The sequence below is a fragment of the Sturnira hondurensis genome, unplaced genomic scaffold (genome assembly GCF_014824575.4).
Source record: "Sturnira hondurensis isolate 20B ecotype Veracruz unplaced genomic scaffold, ASM1482457v3 Scaffold0006413, whole genome shotgun sequence".
NCBI lineage: Eukaryota > Metazoa > Chordata > Mammalia > Chiroptera > Phyllostomidae > Sturnira > Sturnira hondurensis.
This window is the reverse complement of record NW_028079044.1, coordinates 35,465,710-35,489,797: the sequence shown is the minus strand read 5'-3', so window position 1 is coordinate 35,489,797 and position 24,088 is coordinate 35,465,710. Positions and strand designations below refer to the sequence as shown.

At 39.2% G+C, this 24,088-nt stretch overlaps 1 protein-coding gene and 1 pseudogene across 3 annotated transcripts in view; one reads left to right on the top strand and one right to left on the bottom strand.

Annotated features, from left to right (window-relative positions):
• Nucleotides 1–24,088, top strand: part of CSMD3 (CUB and Sushi multiple domains 3) — a 935,029-nt gene that overhangs the window by 409,297 nt on the left and 501,644 nt on the right. The window lies entirely within an intron of this gene.
• On the bottom strand, nt 1,797–4,343 carry LOC118988611 (60S ribosomal protein L4-like; annotated as a pseudogene).

Below are 24,088 nucleotides of genomic sequence, written 5' to 3'. Positions count from 1 at the left end.
CCTCCATATCAGTATTTTCTTTAATTTCTCTTTTATAACAGAAATTGTGCTGACTACTTTATATATATATAATATAAAGTATATGTATATACACATATATATTCTTTATGATATATATAATCTATAATTACTCCAATAACTTTTTCTTTTATATTTGAGAAAAGAAAAAGGTCAGGTAAATTGTTCAAGGAAATACAGCTCTTAGGTTCTGGGACCAGGAGTTGGATTTAGATGCACATGATTTCAAAGTCCACGTGATTTTCATTGTACCACACTGAATTAAAGAGCCCAGAACACCAAAAAAAAAAAAGAAGCAAAATATACCAACCAATTGATGAGTAACAATTATGCTTTGCAAAGATTCATGTAGTTTTGGCTCTTAGGAAGTTTCTTGTAAATAAGAGTGACCCTCAGTTCCAGCCTACATAAGACTTTCGGCCTCTGTTAGGAACTGCTATTTTATCTGCCACCTACATCCTGACTTAGCAGCATTTCTGGATTTTTTTCCAAATAATTTTTTTTTTCTGAATGAACCTGTACCTTATTTTATTCATCTCCCCTGAGTCATATGTGGGAAAAATTATTTCTTCTAAAACTCAATGTATCTCCAAATTCCGAAATATTACTAACTGGTTTGGAAGATAAATATTCACATGTTCTTCTTTNCAAGAATCATCTCCTCCATATCAGTATTTTCTTTAATTTCTCTTTTATAACAGAAATTGTGCTGACTACTTTATACATATATATAATATAAAGTATATGTATATACACATATATATTCTTTATGATATATATAATCTATAATTACTCCAATAACTTTTTCTTTTATATTTGAGAAAAGAAAAAGGTCAGGTAAATTGTTCAAGGAAATACAGCTCTTAGGTTCTGGGACCAGGAGTTGGATTTAGATGCACATGATTTCAAAGTCCACGTGATTTTCATTGTACCACACTGAATTAAAGAGCCCAGAACACCAAAAAAAAAAAAGAAGCAAAATATACCAACCAATTGATGAGTAACAATTATGCTTTGCAAAGATTCATGTAAAGTTTTGGCTCTTAGGAAGTTTCTTGTAAATAAGAGTGACCCTCAGTTCCAGCCTACATAAGACTTTCAGCCTCTGTTAGGAACTGCTATTTTATCTGCCACCTACATCCTGACTTAGCAGCATTTCTGGATTTTTTTCCAAATAAATTTTTTTTTCTGAATGAACCTGTACCTTATTTTATTCATCTCCCCTGAGTCGTATCTGGGAAAAATTATTTCTTCTAAAACTCAATGTATCTCCAAATTCTGAAATATTACTAACTGGTTTGGAAGATAAATATTCACATGTTCGTCTTTTATTTTCTTCACCATCAAACATTGTGATATGCATTGGCATACATAATTATACTGAAGTATAATTATGTATGAGGTTACTGTTAGTTCCTACACTGACCAATTTTGAAAGAAACAGGCAATTTTACTTATGGATATTCAGGTCCTACGGCCATAGTCTGGAAGAGTGAAGGGAAAAGAAGGGACCGTTCAGCAAAGGAGAATGGGGATGTGGGGCTGAGAAGAGGACGTATCTAAAAAGTTGGTAGAATACAAGGCAATATGGGGAGAGGCTGAAACCTTCGGAAAAGATGAGCAGGTGAGAAATCCGTGACTCGGATGAAGACAGGATTTGTGCGAAGGGAAGGTTCTAATATTTATTTTGTATTTTTATTTTTTTCACTCCTTTGAGCATGTTTTTTCAAACTTAGCTAATTCAAAATCAGCTGTCCAGAGTGATTTGACCTTTACGGAATAAACAAATTTAAGTTTATGCCACAGACTTCTTTCCTTCGGTGGTGGGTTTCTTTTCTGCAGGCTTCTTCTCAGCTGATGGTTTCTTAGCAACGACAGCCATTCCCGCCCCCACCCCCCACCCCGCCCCCGCCCAAGGTTTCTTGTGCACCGCAACACCAATGCCTTCTTCCCTTCCTTCCCTTCCCCAGGCTTCTTGCCTGCAACCTCCTTCCTCCTGTGCTTTGGCCTCTAGCACTGCAGCTGCCTCATCCGCCTGGGACTTGGGGTTCTGACCTGGTGAAGAATGGTCTTAATGGCCTGTGGTCTTTGCGCACGGACTTAGCTTCAACATGATTCTCAGGTTTTTCAGGGGATTCCTCCTCAGGTCTCTGTGATGAATCTTCTTGCGTAGTGGCTAAGGGTTCTTTGGATCGCTGGGCTTTTGAAGATTCTTCTAAGGTCTGTATCGATCATCGTGTGAATGAAACAGTTGTAGATACTTTTCTTTTACATTTAATCTTTATTGTATTTTTCCATTACCGTTTAGCCCCCTTACGCCTCCATCCCCACCAGCAATCACCACACTGTTGTCCGTGTCCCTGAGTCCTTTTTCCTTTTTGCTCAATCCCTCCACCCCCTAACTTCACCCCTCCAACTAGCTGTCATCTGCTCTCCACCCATGAGTCTGTCTCTGTTTTGCTTGTTAGTTCAGTTAGTTCAATAGAGTTCTTATATAAATGGAATCATACAGTATGTGTGTTTCTCTCACTGGCTTATTTCATTTAGCATAATGTTCTCCAGGGCCATCTATACTGTTTCAAAGAGTAAAATTTTCTTCTTTTTTTACAGCTGAATAGAATTTCATCGTGTAAATGTCCCATAGTTGTTTCATCCACTCATCCGATGGTGGACGCTTGGGCTACTTCCATGTCTTGGTGATTGTAAATAATGCTGCAATGAATTTAGGGGTTCTTGTGTTTTTTCAAATTAGTGTTTAGGCTCCTTTGGATATATTCCCAGCAGTGGGAGTGCTCAGTCAAAAGGCAGATCCATCTTAATTTTCTTAAGGGATATCCATACTGTTTTCCATAGTGGCTACACTAGTGAGCATTCCCACCAACAATGCAAAAAGGTTCCCCTTTCCCCACATCCTCACCAACATTTGTTTGTTGATTCATTGATGATGGCCATTCTGACAGGTGTGAGATATTATCTCATTGTGGTTGTAATTTGTATATCTCTACAATGAAACCACATCTTTATAGTCAATTAATATTCCACAGAGGAAGCAAGCACATACAATGGGCTAAAGATAGCTTATTCCATAATGGTGTTGTGAAAATTGGATAGATACATGTAGGTAAAATTGAAATTGGACCTGGACACAAGGATAAATTCAAAATGGACCAAAGACTTAAATGTTAGACCAGGTTAGACTGGAAATCATAAAAATCCTAGAAGAAAACACAGGCAGCAAAATCTTGGACATTATGCATAGAAATTTTTTATCAGATATATTTCCCCAGGCAATGGAAACAAAAGAAAAATAAACAAATGGGACTACATCTAGCTAAAAGTTTTTGCACAGCAAAGAAAATTATCCACAAATTAAAAAGACAACCCACAGAATGATAGAACATATTCACCCATATATCTGCCAAAAGGTTAATATCCAAAATTTATATTTACAACCTCCACATGAAAAAACAATCAACCCAATTAAAAAATGAACAAATGCTTTGAACAGGTTGTAGATACCATTGAGGTTTATGCCAGGTGCCATCCAGATTGTCTAACCTGCGGAAGCACTTTCAGTCCAAACTCAGACATGGGCCACACGCCCACCAGGAGAAAGTTTCAAAGTGTTCAGTTTGCTTGTATTAGGCAGAGTAGTTTCAGGGAGGTTTCTGAAGGCTTTGAGGAGACCATTGTCCTCATTACAGTTGACCTAATGTCCCCTGGATTGGATATGATGACAGTTTCTCATTTTGCCCTTGCCAGCTCTCATTTGCTGAGAGGCATAGACCTTTGTGATATCACTCTTGGCCTTAAGCTTCTGAAGAAGCAAAACAGCCTCCTTGTGTTTTTTGTAGCCTTCAACTTGACCTTCAGGCACCAAAGGAAGTTCATGAACTTCCTTAATACGATGACCTTTGGGAAGGACCGTGCTGGTAAGGCCGAGGCAGCCAGGGCAGAGCAGATGGCATATCGCTCCTGTGCTGTGTTTGCTCTGCTATGCCAACGATGCCCGGTTTTGTTTGGTGCTAACAGGCAGCCACCATGACACTTATTTCCACCCTGGCCAGGATGATGAGTCCCACCATCTTAAACTCTGGGAATCTGAGCCACAGCTGTGCCAGCACCTCAGGGCTCAGCCCTGGTTGTGTGTCCTGCCAGTTCACTGACAGCAAAGGGCACTCTGCTGTGTTTGTGCCAGTGGGTGTGAACGAAGTTCACAATATCTGGTTGAATGGAAGCCTTGAGCACAGTGGGCAAAATGACATTTTTGCCAGATGATTCCCTTTTTCAGAGTGAACTAGTGTCAGTGGAGAAGCACAGTCCATGATGTGGAGACAAGAAGGCATACTCCTCTCAACCTAGTGGCTCCCACAGGAAGAGGAAGCAAAAACCTAATATTTAATCCTAACTTGTTTGTGTTGCTTCCATGTAAATTTCCTACCTGTCCCATGGCCTCAAACCTTAAGTAATAGTTGACCTAGTAACTGACAGTAGCTAGGAAATGTGGGGAATAAATGAAAAGGACAGTTGTCTCCTTTTCTTATTAAAGTTTTTTTGTGTGTGTGTGTGTTTGTTTTTAATGAAATTGAGAGTTCTCAGCTGTTATAGAAGCTGATTTCATTAAAGGATGGAGAGATATGTGGTTTGTTCTTTTGGTAAGCTTTTGAATTTTTGGCAAATAGGCACTCTGGTCATTCTTTTTCAGCCTTGTGGATTCCACATATGTCTCATTGGATGTTCAGAGGAATGTGTCAAGAACTATGGGGGGTGTGAGGTTTTACATAATTGCAGTTAGCAAGTTAGGTGGCCACACTTTTCCAGTTGCTAACAGAAGCCCAAACACCCCTAGGTCCCAGATAAAGGACAGTCTGCTCCTCACAACAAGGATGGCCAGAATAGCATAGAATCCTAATTGCTGCTGCTCCCCTGAGGCCTAGTTTCCACAGGGCCACACAAACAGGATTGGCAAACAGTTGCTCATGTAATAGATTGTATTACAGGAAAGGAACCATGAGCTTAGGAAATCCAAATCTTTTCTAACAGGCCATATGCAATCATATTTCTTGCCTGTCTATTCCTTTGCACTGGAGGGGTACACTCTGTCTTCCAAGACCATACGTTCACTTGTTGTTTGCTGGAAGGAGACCCTGCCTCCATCTCCCAAGGTTGTCGAATGGGCAAATGTTTTTTCAATATACAAACAACTTTAACAGAGTATTCCAGAACAAAGGCAATTAGCGCCTTTTGTTGCGACATGTCTACTGAGATGGACCCATGGAGAATTTCCTCCTGACAACATCCACCCATCATTTGTATAGCATTTGGCTTCTGGTACACTTTCCCATGAGAATTTCCATTAGTACGACACTCTGATTAATCTGAATGCCAGAGGCTGGAAACAAATCCATTCAGATTTTCAGCATGCAGCATTTCATTAAGATTATTATCCAAGGGACTCCAAACTGCAGAATGTGGCTTATCTTCAGTGACCCAGACAGAACTAGCAAAACAAATCACATCAACCATCAGTGTCTACTTTAGAAAACCAGGTGGCTTTCTTTTCATTTCTCTGTTGATGTTTGCACTGTCCCAAGGCATTAATCCAAGTGCTGGGATACAATAGCAACGACTATGGTCCACCATGTACAAGTCTTGGGCAATTCTATCATATCTAATAACCCTGGAAAGTACATTGAAGTTGACCTGAATACCTTCCAGGATCAGTGTGGTGTTATTGATGAATTCATCAGAAATCAGAGACTAATTTCATACAGCCTTTTCTGATTCAGTAATCCTCATTGCCGTAGGAGAAGTGCCCACACCCCTGTGGCACTGACTCATGGATAATGAATCAGCTCTCCCTTCCAGGAGCTCCCCCAAGTAACCGAGGTACTCTCAAATGGCAAGATCTACACAATGGCTTATGGCTACATGGCCTATAGATGGCATTTTCCTTGAACTCTTGAATGCCTTTTATTAAACATCTTTAAAGTGGATGTCACCATATTTTGATAAAGGAGGATGGTTAATATATGCCTTCCACATAAGAACAGTCCCTAGGGAATATATCCTGCCTCTGGAAAGAAAGTGTTGTTTAAGATTACTGTCCCCGTCTCCCAAGAAAGAACTAAAAGATGGTCGGTAAACCCTAGGCTTCCCAGTTAAGTTCAAATAATCGAGTTTGGTTCTTGTTTCCTGAGGGGCTCTCTGTCTCGTTTGTCCATGCCACCAGAAGGCGGCATTTGTTCACTCATGGAGCAAGAGAGAGAAAACTATAAGAATGAAGGCGTGGAAAATATCCGGAGGTATGAACAGATGCTTTACCTGGCAGGTGTAGAATTTGGGGTCACGCCCTGCTATTTTCATAGACTTGTGGTAAACGGAGGACAATTATGGTCAAGTCATTGTCAAAGACGTCTGGCAGGAGATGGCAGATCTGTGACTAAGTTACCTTTATGACAGTCACAACAACTTAGGATGCTATACGAAAGCATTTTTGTGCTTTAAAATAGGCTCCAGGGGTGATTCTGAACAACAAATGTCAACAACATGCCTTCATCGTTTATATCCATCGCTCCCTCTTGTGTTACTGCTCCTTCACCACCACAGAAATGTGATGTCCTATCGGGAATGATAACTCTACCTTTTGTCCAGTCATCAGATAGTCTGGTTTGGACATTTAAGTCAAATATGTCAGCTATAAGTATAATAAAGGGATTTTTACAAAACTTACAGAGACTCAATACATCCCCAAATTTGGTCCATGTGGGCCTCTGTAGAGGGGTCCGTGATCAGTGCATAATTAACTGAGTAACTGTGATCCTTATACTGTAGGATTGTGTCAGTCCAACAGAAGCGGAGCTAAGTCTCAATATCTTAAGTCGGTTTTTTACTCTAGACTGCAACACCAAGCAGAGATGTACATGCCAAGTAGAGATGTGGTTTCTGTCAGGGAAAGAAAGACATACCAGGCCCAGGAATGGTCAAGTTGGAGTCTTAGACTGGTAAAATAGATTTGTGTGTGTGGCAGCTCTGTTATCATTACTCAGTAAGTAGCTGAGAAGACCAAGGATCCCCTTTGGAAGATGGACAGGGAGAAGGGCGAGGGGGAGGGCAAGGCATGTTTTAAGTTTATTTTTGAAGAAGCCATTTCTACACTCAACTATTGCAGATGCTTGTGGTTGGTAGAAGACATAGAAGAGCTATCAAATACTTTCACTATAATCACAGGTTCTAATGGCTTTCATGATAATAGTTCGACTTTTACACTGAAATTGGCCCTGAAAGAAAAAAAAAAGTGACAAGCTTTGATTCAAGGTCTCAGTCAGTGGTACGTCCGGATCAGGTGGATCAGCCCAGCCCAGCAACACCGTCACCCGAGAGAGTGTCGGCAGTACTAACGCTCCGCTGATGACTTTGGCAGGTCAGAGATACGGTGCAGCCAGTCTCCCAGGACTGGGTAGGAATATGACTCCCGCAATGTGGCTTTTTTGTGTCAAAAGACAAATGGAAGAGCCTCAGGCAGAAATCACAATCTGAGGGGTAATGATGTCCTCTATCCCAGAAGCAGAGTGTCCTTTACTTTGTATCCAGGTTATAGTGGTATATGCATTGCCTGTCTGATAGGGTGATGGATCTCGGCAGCCGTGGTGGTGATCTGGGAAGGGCAGACTTGACGAGCGACTTGCCTCCGGTCAAGTCTCACAGAGAAAAGGCCTGAACACGGGCATCTGCATGAATGACTCGGTTTAATCATCATTTACATTTTTCACATCACAGCCCCAAAGAGCGTATCTTTCATTTTATAATCTCTAGTTTTCAAAGTGACAGACTAAACAGCTAGGCAAAAGAGCAGCCCAAGAGTAAGTAAATATGTAAGGTTTATGAAGGGAGAATGTTGACTGGAACTGTGAAATTGGCTTTGAGTTCTGCCCCTTGAGTTGACAGACCAATGTCCATTCCAGGTTGTGCGTGGCTAATGCAGAGTTTGAACAGCCACAGTAGGACCAGAGGGCACTGACATCGAGACAGGCCCATCTGTTCAGAGAAAATTCTGAATTGACGGTGTATTGAATCAGAGGTTTGGCTTGACACAGTGGAGTAGGGGATAGTTTTACTCCAAAAAAAAAAAAAAAAAAAGATGCTGCTTTTCTCTGTAAAGCTTAGATGCCTTGGAACCAGGTTAGGTATTTCCTTCAATATGCCACTCTCATTGGACTGGCAAATCTTATAGGCCCTCCCCATTTTGTTCATCAATGGGTCCATGTTGACCCACCCCAAATGAGTTTTAACTGACAAGAATTCAGTAATAAAGGAAGAGCTGTTTTTCAGAAGTACACTTGGCATTCACAATGGTCTCTGTTTGCCAGAAATTCCAAAGAGCTTCCAAATGGTTGTGGACGCTGATATCTCAAAGGAGTCATTAAGGTTACAGCGGGGAAAGGTTGTGATACTTCTCTACAAGATGCTCTTCTCTGCTGGGAGAATCCCCATAGACATTTACGAGCATTTGTAGTAGAAGATGGTAGCACATCAATACTAATTATGTATTGAACTTTAGAGTATTCAGCAGCCATACATTGATTTTGCCCTAAAGGCCCTGCCTGCCAGGCCACAATATCTTCAGTTCTCAATTGTGAACTCTACTTGAAACACATCTATTTGATTTTGGAATTGAATAGTCCACAGCACTGACTAGAATAGTGACTTAAGTGCCAATAATCTAATAGTCACGAAAGTCTAAATCCCTCCAGTTCCTAAATTCTCCAGCATGTGTAGAGAGCTGAGTACGGCCGTGGGTCCCCAGGGGGGTCGGACAGGCGTTAGTCCCACCCCTAATCCTTGTCTTTAAAGTATCTGAGGTCAGGTTGGTGGATGAAGGGAGAAATCAGACACAAATGCAGAAAATGGCTTCGCTCCAGCGAGAAAAGCATGCTCACTTTTTGTTTCGAGCATTGCAATGGCTTCATTCAGGAGTTTTTCTTGTATATCGAGCTTCTCCTGCTCCAGGAGGCCAACTGTGGCAGCATTATAAACTCTGTCTGGGGCAGGAAAAGCAGAAATATTAGTCAGTGCTTCACTTATGGTTTCCTATGGAAGTTTGTTTCAATGAAACAACCCCAAGAGAGCTGAAGCTCCACTGCAGCATCCTGAATGCACTGCCAAACATTCCAAGGCCTTTTTTAAAGATTTTTTTAAATTTTATTTATCTTTAGAGGGGAAGGGAAGGAGAGAAGGAGAGAAATATTAATGTATGGTTGCCTCTCGTGAGTCCCCTGCTGGGAACTGGCCTGCAATCCAGGCATGTGCCCCGACTGGGAATTGAACTGAGATTGTGTGGTTCGCAGGCTCATGCTCAATCCACTGAGCTACACCAGCCAGGGCTCCAAGGCCTTTTAATGGTATCTCCAAGTGGATCTGCAGTGGGCATTGTGTGCAGCCCAGGAGTCTGTGCTGTAAGGTGGTCTTGCTGTTGTCACTCTTTCTTCTCAAGCATTAGTTCCCTGCCCTTGCCTCTGAAGTGAGCCAAACATTGAAGAGTTAGTTCTTTACATAGTGGTTATAGATTCACCTGTTTACCTGTCAGTGTCCGTAAGCATCTCTATAACTTCTCTGAAGGTGGGCAGACATTTCTGGCTCCTCTTGCTGGTAGAAATCTTAATACCAGTTGGTAGAATGGTGTGCACCTGAGACTGACTGCCAAGTTTTAACAGAATTTTCTCTACCTGGAAGATAGTAGCATGGGGAGCGTCTTGTGAGACTCATACCTTCAAGTTAAATACTCAGGCTTCCACAGTTTCATGGATACAGGCAGAAGTCAAAAGATGCTTCAATCTTAGTTTAGTACTCACGGCAATAGGAGTAGCCAGAGTATCAGCTTTGCACCACTCCCCTGAGCCCCAGTTTCCACGAGGCCAGGTGAAGAGTGTGAGACATCAGCTGCCTCTGCTGTGTCTTATCTGAGAGGAACGTTGAGTTTAGGGAACACTGACCTTTCATCTCCATTGAGGGATACACCCTTATCTTCCCAAATTGTAAGCAAACATGTAATTTGTTCTAGAAGAAGATGCTATCTCTCTCTTCTAAAGGTGTTTGCTCCATACATTTTTGAAAACATAATTTAGAGCAATGGGCAAGAAGTCAAAACACACAGAGACCCTTGGAGAATTGTCTCCCCACTGCCCAGAACTGAATTTTTTGATCCTGGTGGCACCGAATTCTCCTCAGCAGTGTGCTTTCACTCCTCCGACTGGGAACTCCATGATGGCCCTGAAGGGGATTGTTCGCTGCCCCACCCATGGGCACAGAGAAAGTGTCAATAGTACAGGGATTAGGTAAATATAACCATTGGTAGCAAAGGAAAGAAAATAGAGAGAAAAACATAAGTATGAAATGAACTCACTATAATTTTCTTCAGTAAAAATTATAGTATTCTATATTAGACGTAATTATTTCTAGCCAATGAAATGTATACCAGGCAATAAATCTTTAAGCTGAGGCTGATTAGAAGATCTATTTATATAGATATATAGGGGTGGGCAAAAAAGCTTAATAAATAATACAGAAATAAATAAATATTATTGCAAAAATAAATTGCATTTATTTTTCACATACAACTGTAAACCTACTTTGTCCACCCTATATATCAAGTAGACAATTAAGCAAAAATTTGGGTTTGTTGGGCATGGATAAAAAAATACACTAAGAAATCATGAGTGAATTCTTTAGAATTTTAGAGACTGAAATGCTTATAAACAGCATAATGTTTTTAACTATCAATGTGGAAATTTAAGTTATAAAGGGACATAGAGCAATATGATAAATTCATTGTTTATTGTTGGTTAATCAGGCTTCTATAAGAGTACAGCTGAAAGGCACATTTTTCTGCTCCACTACTAGTAAACAAAGAGGCAAAAATTTTACCTTCTGCATAGACCAGGACAAGTGTAAAATTAGGGTTCAGGTTATAAGAAGGTAGGTGAGACTGCTGAAGTAGGAATAAACTTGAACTATATAAAACATTAGAATTATTAGATTAAAAACTTGGCAGTTCAATGATATTTTAAAGAACATTGCATGTTGTATGTGTGTCAAATTATATTCTCTGTGTATATGAAATTGAAATTAAGTTCATTGGTTCTATTTATGAATATATTATTGCTCATTTTTCAGAGCATCTTATGCTTATCTGAAGATAAATCTTGCATGTTACACAATATAATACAATACATTAAAAGCAGTTTTAACTTTTATGTCTTTTGTAATTTCCTATTGTATTAGCAAACAACCATATATTTAATGTTTTATGACAGAGAAAAAAATGCCATCTATCTTCTTATAATAATCATATTATCTCATGTATGATGAAAGATTTTTAAAAAGCATTCTATGGTTTAACAATAAAATAGCATTTTTCTGTAATTTTGCAAGCAATTAAGAACTTAATACATACATGTAGGTGTATATGCACAAACATGGGCTTATGTATATGTTTCCATACATACATGCATATATATTTATTTGTTTTAAATCATACTCAGTTTTATTTTAATGCTGCAAAAATGTCAAATGTATATACCATATTAAAATAAGTATTACTAATACATTTATACATTTTGATATTATTCTATTATATTTAAACATTATTATTCAGATTATGCAGAATCAGTAATAAAGGAAGACTAAATATAGCACTTCCTCTTGCTTTAAAGTAAATAATTACTAGAACACTATTATCTAACAAAAGTCTTTTATTCACAGGTAATATAAAATTTGGGTTTAAGATCTATAATGACAAGTGAAAACAGTAATGCATGATATGTGGTACATTTACTAATGCAAAAACAACAGAATTACAGTGCCCTCAGCAAGCTAAGCATAATTGCTTTATTGGCAGGAAAATTGAATTCTTCAAGTACAAGAACATTTTCTTCGAACTCAGTTGACCAAAATCACTGTCTTCAAGCTCTAAGAAGGATGTCACTATCCTTGATATCTTCCTCCTGTAGGTTTTTATTAGACATTGTAAATTTACGACATTATTTAAAATTGGAAGTTTGCTTAAATTTTATTGTAATGTTAACTTATGCATGGTCACAAAGGAAAAAGATTTATATTTATAAAAAGATTTGTACATGGCCGGGGATGGTGTGGCTCAGCAGACTGAGCTCAGGCCTGCAAACCAGAGTCGTTGGTTTGATTCTCAGTCAGGGTACACGCCTGGGTTGCAGACCAGGTCCCCAGTAGGGGGCTTGTGAGACATCAACACATTGATGTTTATCTCTCTTTTTCCCTCCTTTCCTCTCTCTCTAAAATAAATAAATAAAACCTTAAAAATATATTTGTATATGGATAATGATTTGGTTGGTAAATATAAGGACAGTAAGCGATATCTATTTAAACTTGAACTCCTACATTTTGTTTATTGTTAATAAATTGCTGAAAAGGGGACCATTCAATGTCTGCCATATTAACTTTTTTTTTAAACCTGGAGATTAGAAAATAGAAATAAAATTGCCTGCCACATGTACTTATCATTCATTTTATATTGTAGTTATGGTGTGTTCTCTTTGTCTCTTACTCTTTTTTATGCCTGCTTCATTCACCTTGTACCTCTTCTTGCCTATGCTTCTCCTACGCGCGCAGACACACGCACAGTAATTGTATATTCAGGAATTTTCCATTAAAATGATTCTTCCTGGGAGATTGACATATCATTTCATTAATATACATGTTCAAGTTAATCTAGGAGATTATTTATCAAAATGGCCAATTTTCTGAGTTACTTATCTGATAAGAATCAAGATAAGTAAGTCAGAGAATGCATTCGGTAGGGCCAGAACAGAGCTCTATGGAGAGACATCTAGTTTTATTACTTTCTTCTTCAATGACTAAGCTCTTAGCCTCATGATTTCCATCTATACTGCTGACACAGATGTCTTTATATTCCTTCTTAATTTATTCTGCAAATATTTGTAGATTATTGATTGAGTGCATTCTGTATACTAGGCATCAGACTAGTTTTTTTTTGGAATAAAATGTTAACCACAGTGGACATGGTCTCTCTCCTCACTGAACTTACTGTCTAGTAGGGAGAGAAGGCAATTAAATACAGGCCTACATCCATACAGAAATGCAACTTTATCAGAATAACAGCTGCCTAAAGAGCATTTGGCTCCGTAAAAACATTAAATTGGGTGAGTGCCCAGAAATGGGAAGATTTATCTGACCAAATAATGGTTAAATTGACCTCTGAAAGATGAGTCAAAGTTAAAAAAGGAAGAGAAAGATTTGGGGACATAGGGTGTAGTATATGCAAAGGCTGTGGCTGAAGGGAACGCGGGTGAAGAAATCAGAAGGCAGTAGTAGTAACTAGAGAGGAGAGAGGGCTTTGGAATAAGCCTGTAGAGACAAGTAGGGCCAGACTTTGCAGGGATGTCTAGGCAATGCCAAGGAAGTTTGGTTTCATTCTTAGGGCAATAGAAAGTTTCTGTTGTTGTCTTTGTTATCTTTAGCAGCTGGGGGTGCATATAATCAGACTAGAGGTTTGAAAATAAAGCATTCTGGATGGCTGTTGTGTAGAGAATGCAACTGGAGGTCGTCCCAGCAAGAAATTATAAATTGGATTATTGTAGTGGTGATGGAAATGGAGAAAAGTAAATTAATTTTAGAGATTATGTAGGAGGAAAACACCATGGGATTTGCCAGATTAAATAAAGTGGGACTAGTCATCTGCAGAGTTATCAGCAGGGAAGTGGGAGGAGAGAGAGTGGGAAAAGGTACAGAGAATAAGTAGCATAAATGGTATGTAGAAAATAGACAGGGGGCCCTGGCTGGTGTAGCTCAGTGGATTGAGCACGGGCCTGTGAACCAAGCAACCCTGGTTCGATTCCCAGTCAGGGCACATGCCTGGGTTGCAGGCCAGTTCCCAGAAGGGGATGCATGAGACACAACCATACAGTGATATTTCTCTCTCTCTCCTTCCCTTCCCCTCTAAAGATAAATAAATTAAAAAAAAAAGAAAATAGACAGGGGGAGGGTAAGAAAGGTACAGAAAATGTAGAAGCCAAAGAACTTACACGCATGACCCATGGACAGGAACTAAAGGTAGGGACTGCAGGTGGAAGAGGGGATATGCAGGACAGAGGGGAATAAAGGGGGGGAATGGGACACTTGTAATAACATAATAAAATATCTTTAAAAATAAATAAATAAAGTGGGACTGGATGAAAAACATTAGAGTCATAAATGACTTCTGAATATCTGGCTTTTCCCATTTTCTATTCATGTCTGGTTAGGTAACAGATCATTCCAAAGCTTGGTAGTTTAAATACCAATAATATTTATCATGCTCAGGTATCTACACATAAGGCAGGACATGGCAGGGACAGCTTCTCTTGGTGTCATTTGGAATCTGCTGGGCAGTTCAAAGGCTAGGACGGCAACTGTTCCTCTCATTCGCATGTCTGGAGCTTGGTGCTGACTGATGCTGAAACATATTAGAACCGTGGCCAGAGCTTCTTCTGCTGTGGACTTTCTATGTAGGTGCCTGACGTCTCCAGCCACATTTCTTAGTGTAGAAAAGTCACTGCCTTTCAAGGACAAACCCTGAGGGAGAATGACAAGCAGAAGCTCTGGTGCCTTTCACCACTTTGCCTCAAAATCAGTCAGCCCCAACTCCGCCGCGTTATATTCCCTAGCAACAAGTCAGTAAGGTCAACCTCTGTTCACAAGGGATGGGGTCAAAGAATCCGTGGCCATGTTTAAAAGCAGTGCAGGTAACTCGATGTCAGACAGACCCTGTGCTGAAGGAAAAGCGCTGGCAAAAGACACCTGGAAAAAAGTATTATTTTCTTCTGTTGATCTTTCAGCAACTATTCAGCAACTTTTGCTTTTTCAGGAATTTGTCTCTTACTTCTAAACTCATCTTCAAAAACCTACGTAACCTTGATTCCTCCTCTAAGTCACAGTATCTGAAGCTTCTTCTTGTCCTTAGGGTGTCTCAACATCATCTCCAGCTTACATTGTTTAAAATCAAATACCTTATTTTCCCTCAAAATTTCTCTTAATTATTTTTCCAGTTAATAGCAAAGTCATTCTGGTCCAAATTCTAGGACTTATTTCTGACTCATTTCCCTCACTACCAGCTGCAGTCAGTTGCCTGATACGGCCAAGTCCGCCTTGATCACAATAGTCTGGACAAGTGACCTTTTTGCAAGTCATAAAATAAATCAGCTCATTTTCTCCTGCATATTTTGCCCTTGGGGTTTCCTTCTTCTGGAAAAATTTTCCAGAAATATAACTAATTTTTTAATTCATTTATTTAGGCTCCCATGACCAGTATTGCTAATGTGCTTCTCCAAACTAATCACTCTTTTACCCTTTTAAAATTCTTTTTAATAAGATGAGTAAGTTCTGGGGATCTAATGTGAATCATGGTGACTATGGTTAATAATACTGTGTCATTAACCATACTTAAAATTGAGTCCCAGAGACGTTAGAGTGCATGTCCTCACAGCTAAAAAACGGCAGGACTGAATTTCAAACCGCAGTCTTCCTCACTGCAGGGCCTGTGTTACTTACCACTTATGTAATGGTTAAGTTATACCAATGCACAGAACTGTCTGTAAATCTGGCAGAAAGTAATGCTCGTACAGACAAATCTCTCCCCGATGAGGCTATCATTCTGGAAAGCATTGTCATACTTGGAGATACTATGATCCCTTGGAACCTAACTCAGTAGATAAAAACTTTTCAAACAATTTGTTCTCAAAACTAACCAAAGTTTTGTATCAGGGACACCCTATCTAAATTTTAGTTTCATTTTTTAAGTTGTCAGACTTTGCCTAACAGTATAATGTAGTCAGCACTGGAGGTCTCCCTAATTCGGTGTTATCATGTCACAGTGCATTGCTTTGGTAACACGTTTCTGCTCTCTTCAACATTGTTACAGTGTTTAAAGGAGCAGTTTGGGGCCTGATTTCCTATCTCCGTCCACAGGAGGCAAAGCTCCTCCCTCTGTCTGTTACTCACAAAGGCGCCTTCCCCCAATGGGGAAAGGGGGGCAATAGGTATGGTCCGTTTTTCATTTGTTTGCTTTTCTGTTTGTTTGTTTCTTTCTTTCACTGAGGGAACTAAACTGAGTGTAAGAACAGCATGGATTTAAAAATAGTGCTATTAGATATAAAATCATATTGTCTCAAAGTTCTAGTTAGTAATATTGTAGTTGGCAAGGTACTGAAATCATACACTCCCCTATAGCAGATGTACAAAACAACATATCTATAGTAAAGGGAGCATTGAGTAAAAAAAAGAAAGTGGATCAAATTTTTAATCCACCATTTTGTAATCATGTGAACAGGGGGAAGGTTGTTCATTAATTAAGCCAGTGATGAAGTTCTCAGGGGCGGTTATGATTTGGAATCACACTTTAAAACAAATACTGGTACTCTGGCCCTACACATAGGCATTTTATTTTATTTTTAAATTTAATTGTTGTTCAAGTACACTTTTCTGTCTTTTACTACCATCATAGACATTTTAATTTAATTGCTTTAGTGAGGGCATTGCACTGAAAAGGAAACTCTTAAGGCTGGGGCCTCAGCACCAATATTTGTAAAATGTTACAAGATAATTCTGATGTATCAACAAGGTTGAGAATCGATGACTTATTCTATTCTTATTCTTATTCTTATTCTATTGGCTCCTAGTGTAGCTGATATTTTAATTTCCTCACCTGGAGACTGGAGATAATGGTATTCCCTCCCACGGTGGTTGTGAGACTATGAGAGTTTGCTGCTATGAGCATGTAATTCCTGGCTCCTAATTAGAATGCTAGCTGAGAGTGGTAGGGCCATCCTGGTTAATCCTCTTCCTGTGGCTACATGTAGATTTAGTTTGTTCAGCAAGCATTTGCTGTTTGCCAGTCACTGCTCTGGGTTCTGGAGATAAAATGGTTAACAAAGAAGTCAAGTTCCTCTTGTAGAACTAATGGTATGGGGCAGGAGACACAAGCAAATATAGCTACAAGAATAGAGTATTTTCGGGATAAATATTGTAGAGAAAAACTAAGAGAATGACAGACGGTTATTTTGGATGCAATGGTCAGAGAAGTCTTCTCTGAGGTGCCATTTAAGCAGTGTACTGGGATGTGTTGGTTGGCCGGGGGGATCCTCGTTACCTGAGGAAGCAGTAGCCCAGGCTATGAGGTCAGCAAGTAAAAAAGTGCTTGCATTAGATTATTGATGTCTGCATAATGTACTTTCATAATATATGTAAATTAAATATTCAGTCTGTCTCTGGTTTTTAAAAACCTACTATTTATCTTTTTTTTGAATGGCAGTAAAATTTTATGTATTACTTCATTTGGTTTTTTTGGTATCATGTCAAAATCATTTTCAACAAGGCATAATTACTCCTATTTTATAGAAAGGGACAATGAGACTTATTCATATTTAGTGACTTGTTAAGGTCTCATGTGGGGCAGAGTTGGAATGAAAAATTAACTCAAAGTTTTCATCTTCTCTAGTGTCATGGAAATGTGTGGTCTTTGAACTCTTTTCTTATATGTGTTCATGATGGTAATTATATTTTCACCTGTCAACAAATATTTGAAAACATATCCGGTCTGTGGTTATATTCACTCAGCTACACCAAGATAAAATTATATACTCAGAGGAATGACAATGTGGGAGGGATGCATAAAGGGGAACCCCCCAAACCAGAATTCTCTTCTGGAGGGGGGCCCCTTGTAGTACAGGCTTCCCCCGCTGGGTGACTGTTCTAGGAACCTGTCTGTATCAGTGCACCAGCTGGTGGTATTGTGAGAGGCTGTTTTTACCTTCAGTGAGTTTTTTTCTTAACTTTTTAAATGCATTTCCCATTTTATCCTGAGTGATTTACAAGATAACCTGCTCACACTTCATTGAGTGTTCAGGTGCTTTTGACCAAAAATGCCATGACTCCCCATGCCCCACCCACCATAGTCACCTGATCTCACCCCGAGCAAAACTGTTCTGAGCAGTGGAAAAAAGGATCTCAACTGGTACGTGTACTGCAGCAAATGAAGAGTACTTTGAACATGACTAAAGTTTAAACATGTAAGAGTACACAAATTTTTATAAATAAATTCCACTTTTGGTTCCCCCTCATACTTAGTAGGTATAAAATTAATGGGGAAATATAAATGCAGATACATGAATTTCAAATATTACTAACTGATAGAGGGAATAGAAATCAATGAATATAATATCAGTGGGTATTTAATAAACATTGATAATTCTAGATGGATAAGTATCATAAGACTTTTGGAGTGTGCGTAACCTTATCTGCCCATATTTCCTGACCCCCAGATGACCACATATACACAAACACACCTCAATTTAGGGAACTAGCATAGCCTTTGCTTAAGAGAACAGACTTTGAGGTCAGATAGGTACATGTTTAATTTCCCACTCAGCTCAGTAACTATGTGTATGACCATAGAAAAATTATTTATAAGCCTCAGCTTCCTGAGTTATAAAACAGAAATAATGAAACCCATTTCACGTAATTGTTACACATACATCGACATTTTGGCTCAATACCACAACTGTAGAAGTCCTAATCCCTGTTTTGCTTGGTTCGACAGGCTGAACTTAGTCCTTCTTTTCTATTTTATGATGAGAGAGAGCAGAAAATTGCTAAACAGAGCGCACTAGACTGAACCTGATAACCTGGCAAAGCAGAATCATCTCTACAAGATTCGTAGCATTTGAACAATGGCCACACTGCTAGAGAGGTCACAAAGAAACATCACTCACTGTTAAAGTATTCCTCTCTTGGATGATAAAACAAGAGGGACTAGATGGAAAATGTGGGTGAGAAATGTTTCCCATCAGTAATCTTAGTTAATTGATGGGCAGTTCTATATGAAGGGGCTCTGTGGCAGTAAGGAGTGCTTCTCAAGCTTGAACGTGCAGATTGGAGAACTTAATAAAAACAGGTTTTGACTCCGTGGGGGCGACCCGGAGCCTGGAGGCTGCCATCCGAAAAGGCTTCCCCGGGCTGCAGAAGCTGCTGCTCTGCAAACCACAAAGGTTTAAAAGGATGTAGACTTCACGCTAATGAGTACAGTTTCCAAGTATTTGGGGAAATTGAGGAACATCCTGAATTCAGGCTCCTTGTGCCGTAGCAGGAGCTGATCCTAAGTGTCATCTGCTTATTTGATCTTTGCCCTACAATGTGAAGTCATTGAATGAAAAAGAACATTACTTGGCATCGTTTCTGTCATCGTGAAACTGTATCAATTATAGAATGGGGAAGAAAGGAATATTGTCTCATGTTTTTCCAAGAGCTGCCCTTTCCTCCACATTTGTTTTCCTCTCTACCCCAGAGACGTGCAGCAAAGACATCACCCCCCAAAAGTGCCAGCAATCATTGAAAGGTTTTCCCGTCTACCTTCAGTGAGAGCAGTTCAACCCCATGGTAAAATTCTATGGTCACTTGTTGCATTTTGATGGGAATGATATCATTGATGTTTTATTTTCTTTATGAATTTCAATGGAGAATAAACCATTAATGACAAAACTGACTGCAGAATACTTCAATGACCTTGTGAAAATTGCGCATTTAAAAATTGACAAATGCTTTCTTTGTCCTTTTTTCAAGCTATGCTTATTTCACATATATTACTCACCTATGAATTCATTCTGAAGGCAACTTTCGGCAGCAATGATCTGTTGGGTTGTAAGGGCATATTACAGGATAGGAGACTCACACGGGGCACAGTTGCACTCAGTCCTGAGGGATATCTGCCCTGAGGACTTCTCTTTAGATGTAACCCTCCTGCAAGACTGTCTGGAGGTGGAAAGAAGAGTAGAATCAGTAAGATCTCAGTTTGCTTAGAGTATCATGGTTTAAAACTACTTTGTTAAAAGAGAATTAATAAAGAATTTGTATCTGTAATTAGTGCTTTCTATGTACATTATTTTTTGAGGAATTTCAAGTTGTCTGTTTCACAACACCAATGTAACCAAAACACACGTTCTGCTCACCTGCTCGTAAGTCAGTTTGAAGATTTCCCAGGCAAACATTAAATCATTGAATACAGTTTGCAAGGTTCACATTAAATGCAAGAAAACCAAAGGCACTCATTTCCTTAGGTGCTGCCTGGCAATGCCTGGGCAGATTGAGACCTCCAGCCAGACTGACACTAGGCAGGTCTGTGTGAGTCAGTTCATTTGAGAAAGCCCAAACTTCCTCTTCTCAAGTCCCTGGGTGTTTCTCCAGCACACCAGCCAAATCACTCTGCCTTTAATGATCTGGACGCATGCCAGCTCGTCTCTCCTCCAGACTTGGCTGCCGAAGACAGTACAGAGGTTTAATGCCATCTGAGTCCAGAGGAAATGAATGGTGCAGCTGAATAGCATCAGGGTAATGATGGTATCTCATTGCTCTCTTAATCTATTATTTGGGACAGAAATAGAGCAGAGGATTTTCCTGGCATTTCAATTATAAGAATTAGAAGGAAAACATGAAAAATATAGGGGAACAGAGGGGAAAGTTTTGGAGAAAAATCCAGAGTGCATTTATTTTTTTCTTTTCCCTTTAGAGGATGCGATATTGCAACTAGAGACTTCTTTTAGTTTTAAAACATTTTCTAGATGATTTAAAATGTTAAACCTATGAAGTGGAATTGTTTTTTTTTGTTCATTGATTGCCTTAATATTAGAATTTTAATAAGAAAGGCAATGTGTCCAAAACACCTGAACAGTATATAAATCCTGTCCCTTATCCCAATAATTGTTGTGGTGACAGGTGCATTTTTTTGCGGGTGCACTTGATCATGGCTCTCTTTCTGCACCTTAGTTTCTAACCTGTGGCCTCTCTGACAGCTGGATCAGGAAGTTGATGAAGTGGCCTGCCCTTTACACAGGTACTACCAGAACTTGTAGAGCAGCTAATGCATTAGGAGTCAGTTCTTGAGCTTCAAGGAGGTAGGTGCATCCTCCTTTCTTCTGCCCTTTCCTCTGCTATTCTGAGAGGCATTTTACAAGTTTCATCAGGAGTTTTTATAGGGTCTCCTACCAGTTATCCAGGGGGGGTAGCCGATTGGATAACACAACCTTGTAATGACTTTTCTGCATTTCAGACCTGTTCCACTCCCAGCTCTTCCTCACTTCCGCCCCCGAGACCATATCACCAATTAAACCTCTCGCACATAAGCGCCTGTCCCAGGCATCGCTCTGGGTCACATAGTCTAAGTTGTCACTTTGCAGTCACCTCCTTTGGCACCCCTTTGGCTCTCAGCCTACATCACAGAGGCTCAATCAATCCCTACTTGACTTTTGGCCTGGAGTCATATAATTAGATTACCCGTGCTTGGGGGAATAATCAGAAATGTATATCCCTAGAGAATGATCCCATAAGAAACTGCCCCCTTGGCTCTGTGGATGGCCACAGTCCCAAAGGGATGTTAGATATTTTCCTAACCCATAGGGGCATCTTTTGTGCTAAACTCCAGGGCATGGTGCAGTCACTGATATATTTCTAGGGAATAGATATTGAGGTCAATTTCTTCACAATATTGATAGTTGTGCTGTGGATAGGTTTGGTTTGAGTTTTATGTTACTGTTCATTTTTCTTTCTCTGTTCTGTGGCTTTGTACTTGTATATATACATAGGGGAAATAGCAGTTGCTGAAATAATTTACTATGGCTCACTACAGAGTTGAAAATGTCACACAGCTTCCCACCCAGAAGTATACTTTGTACACATTTTGCAGTGACTTAGAGGATTTCATTAGCAGGTAGAACACCAACTGTTTGAATTGATTTATGGACTAAATAAATGTGACTTTACTGCTGTCTTCTATTTGGTGATGGTTTATTGCTGTGGGAAGTTCTTGACAATTCTGAATTCTTGGATTGTGCAGGTTGTTTTTTACATGGACTTTTATCAAACACTTTATTAGGTAATCAACTCTTCATCCTTTGCAGGCTGATGATCTTTAAAAAATTTAAATGCACTATCTATACAGTAAAAATAATATGCTTCCCTGGCTGGTGTGGCTCACTGGATTGAGTATCAACCTACAAACCCAAAGGATCCCTGGTTCGATTCCCAGTCAGGGCACATACCTGAGTTGCCAGCCAGGTCCCCATTAGGGGGCACATGAGAGGCAACCACACAATGATGTTTCTCTCTCTCTCTTTCTCCCTCCCTTCCCCTCTCTCTAAAAATAAATAAAATAAAAATCTTTAAGACAAGAATGACCTTTAAAAATTTTTTAAGTAAAAAGTATGCAGAAAATGTGTAAATAATTATGATTTACATATTTATGAGGTTTTATTTTTCTAGGATCGGGGATTAAGAAGTGTGTCTAATATTGATGTAAACAGTGAATATACATTCATAAATAATTTCATGTATTCAAACATGAAAAATATATATATTATAAATGCACATAAGTAACAGTTAATATTTATATGAGAATCAATTAACATATGCAAATAAAAAGCTACATTGGCTAATTAAAACATTTTCTCAGTAATATTCTATCATAATTCTACCTACAAAATAAATCAAAATTAACAAAATGTAGCAAATATTTATAACATACTAGTTAAGAATTTATACTTTAACATGTAGCTGCTATGGATTCAAATAAACTTGGGGGAATGATTTCAATTTCTTTTTTTTTTAAAGATTTTGTTTATTTATTTTTAGAGAGAAGAGAAGGGAAGGAGAAAGAGGGAGAGAAACATCAATGTGTGGTTGGTTGCCTCTCATGTGTCCCCTACTGGGGACCTGGCCTGCTGCAACCCAGGCATGTGCCCTGACTGGGAATCGAACCAGCGACCCTTTGCTTCACAGGCCCGTGCTCAATCCACTGAGCTACACCAGCCAGGGCATAAATTTCTAATATCACTTATATTCTTTGCAAAATTCAAATAATAATACTAAATAACTCTTTTAACAACTAACACTTATACAGAGCACTATTTGCTAGATAATATTCAAGTGTATCGACTGATCCTCTCAACAAGCCTGTGAGTTACTATTCTCTTCTTCCCCCACACAAAGTAGAGAACAGAGGTGCAGAGCCATTCAGTGATTCATTGTATGCAAATTGATAGTACCCAGTAGAGCTGGGATTTGAACCCATGTATTAGGCTCCACTGGCTGAGCCATACTTCTCAAAAGAAATATTTACCTCATAGGGGCATGTGTGCATGTGTGTGTTTAATGATTAAAAGCTGTAAAATAGTTAGAGTTTGCATACAATGCCTGGTACGTAGTAAACCCTCACAACAAGGTTATTGTTACTGGTGTTTCTAAGAATAATATGATGATGTCATGCTATTGGCCAATCTTCCACGAATAGGAATGAGTAGTATAAACACATATGATCTTGGCAATGGAAATTCTGTAGAATCTTCTATTTTGTTCCTTGAAATAATCATAACTTTTAAAAATATTATTTTTTTGCCTAGAGAACTGGACTCACCTGTGTATCATTGTTTCCCATATCCTAGGATATCCTGACCCAATTTCCAGAAATACTCTCTTAGTCTTTTTTTCCTCCACTTTTCATTTCCTTATTCTTTTGATAATGACCTTGGATGTTACTTTAGAGGAATATTCTATTTGTTGTTATCAGAAAAAAGCTTTTTAAAAAAAGATTTTATTTGTTTATTTTTAGAGATAAGGGAAGGGAGGGAGAAAGAAAGAGAGAAACATCAGTGTGGGGTTGCCTTTCATGTGGCCCCCACTGGGAACCTGGCCTGCAACCCAGGCATGTGCCCTGACTGGGAATCGAACTGACGACCCTTTGGTTCACAGCCCACACTCAATCTACTGAGCCACACTAGCCAGGGTCAGGAAAAAGCTTTAATGAAATGCCATTATTTGGGGAAATGGTGGGATGTTATGTGTCCTTCATTTCACCAAGCCTATTGGTAAAAATAAAAAAAGATTAGAGGGCAGAAGATGCTAAGCCTATCTAAAATGAACTGCTTTCATATACTTTTCAAAGTTACTTAGCAACATTGCCAATAGCTAAAATATAGCACATACATTTCTAACAATT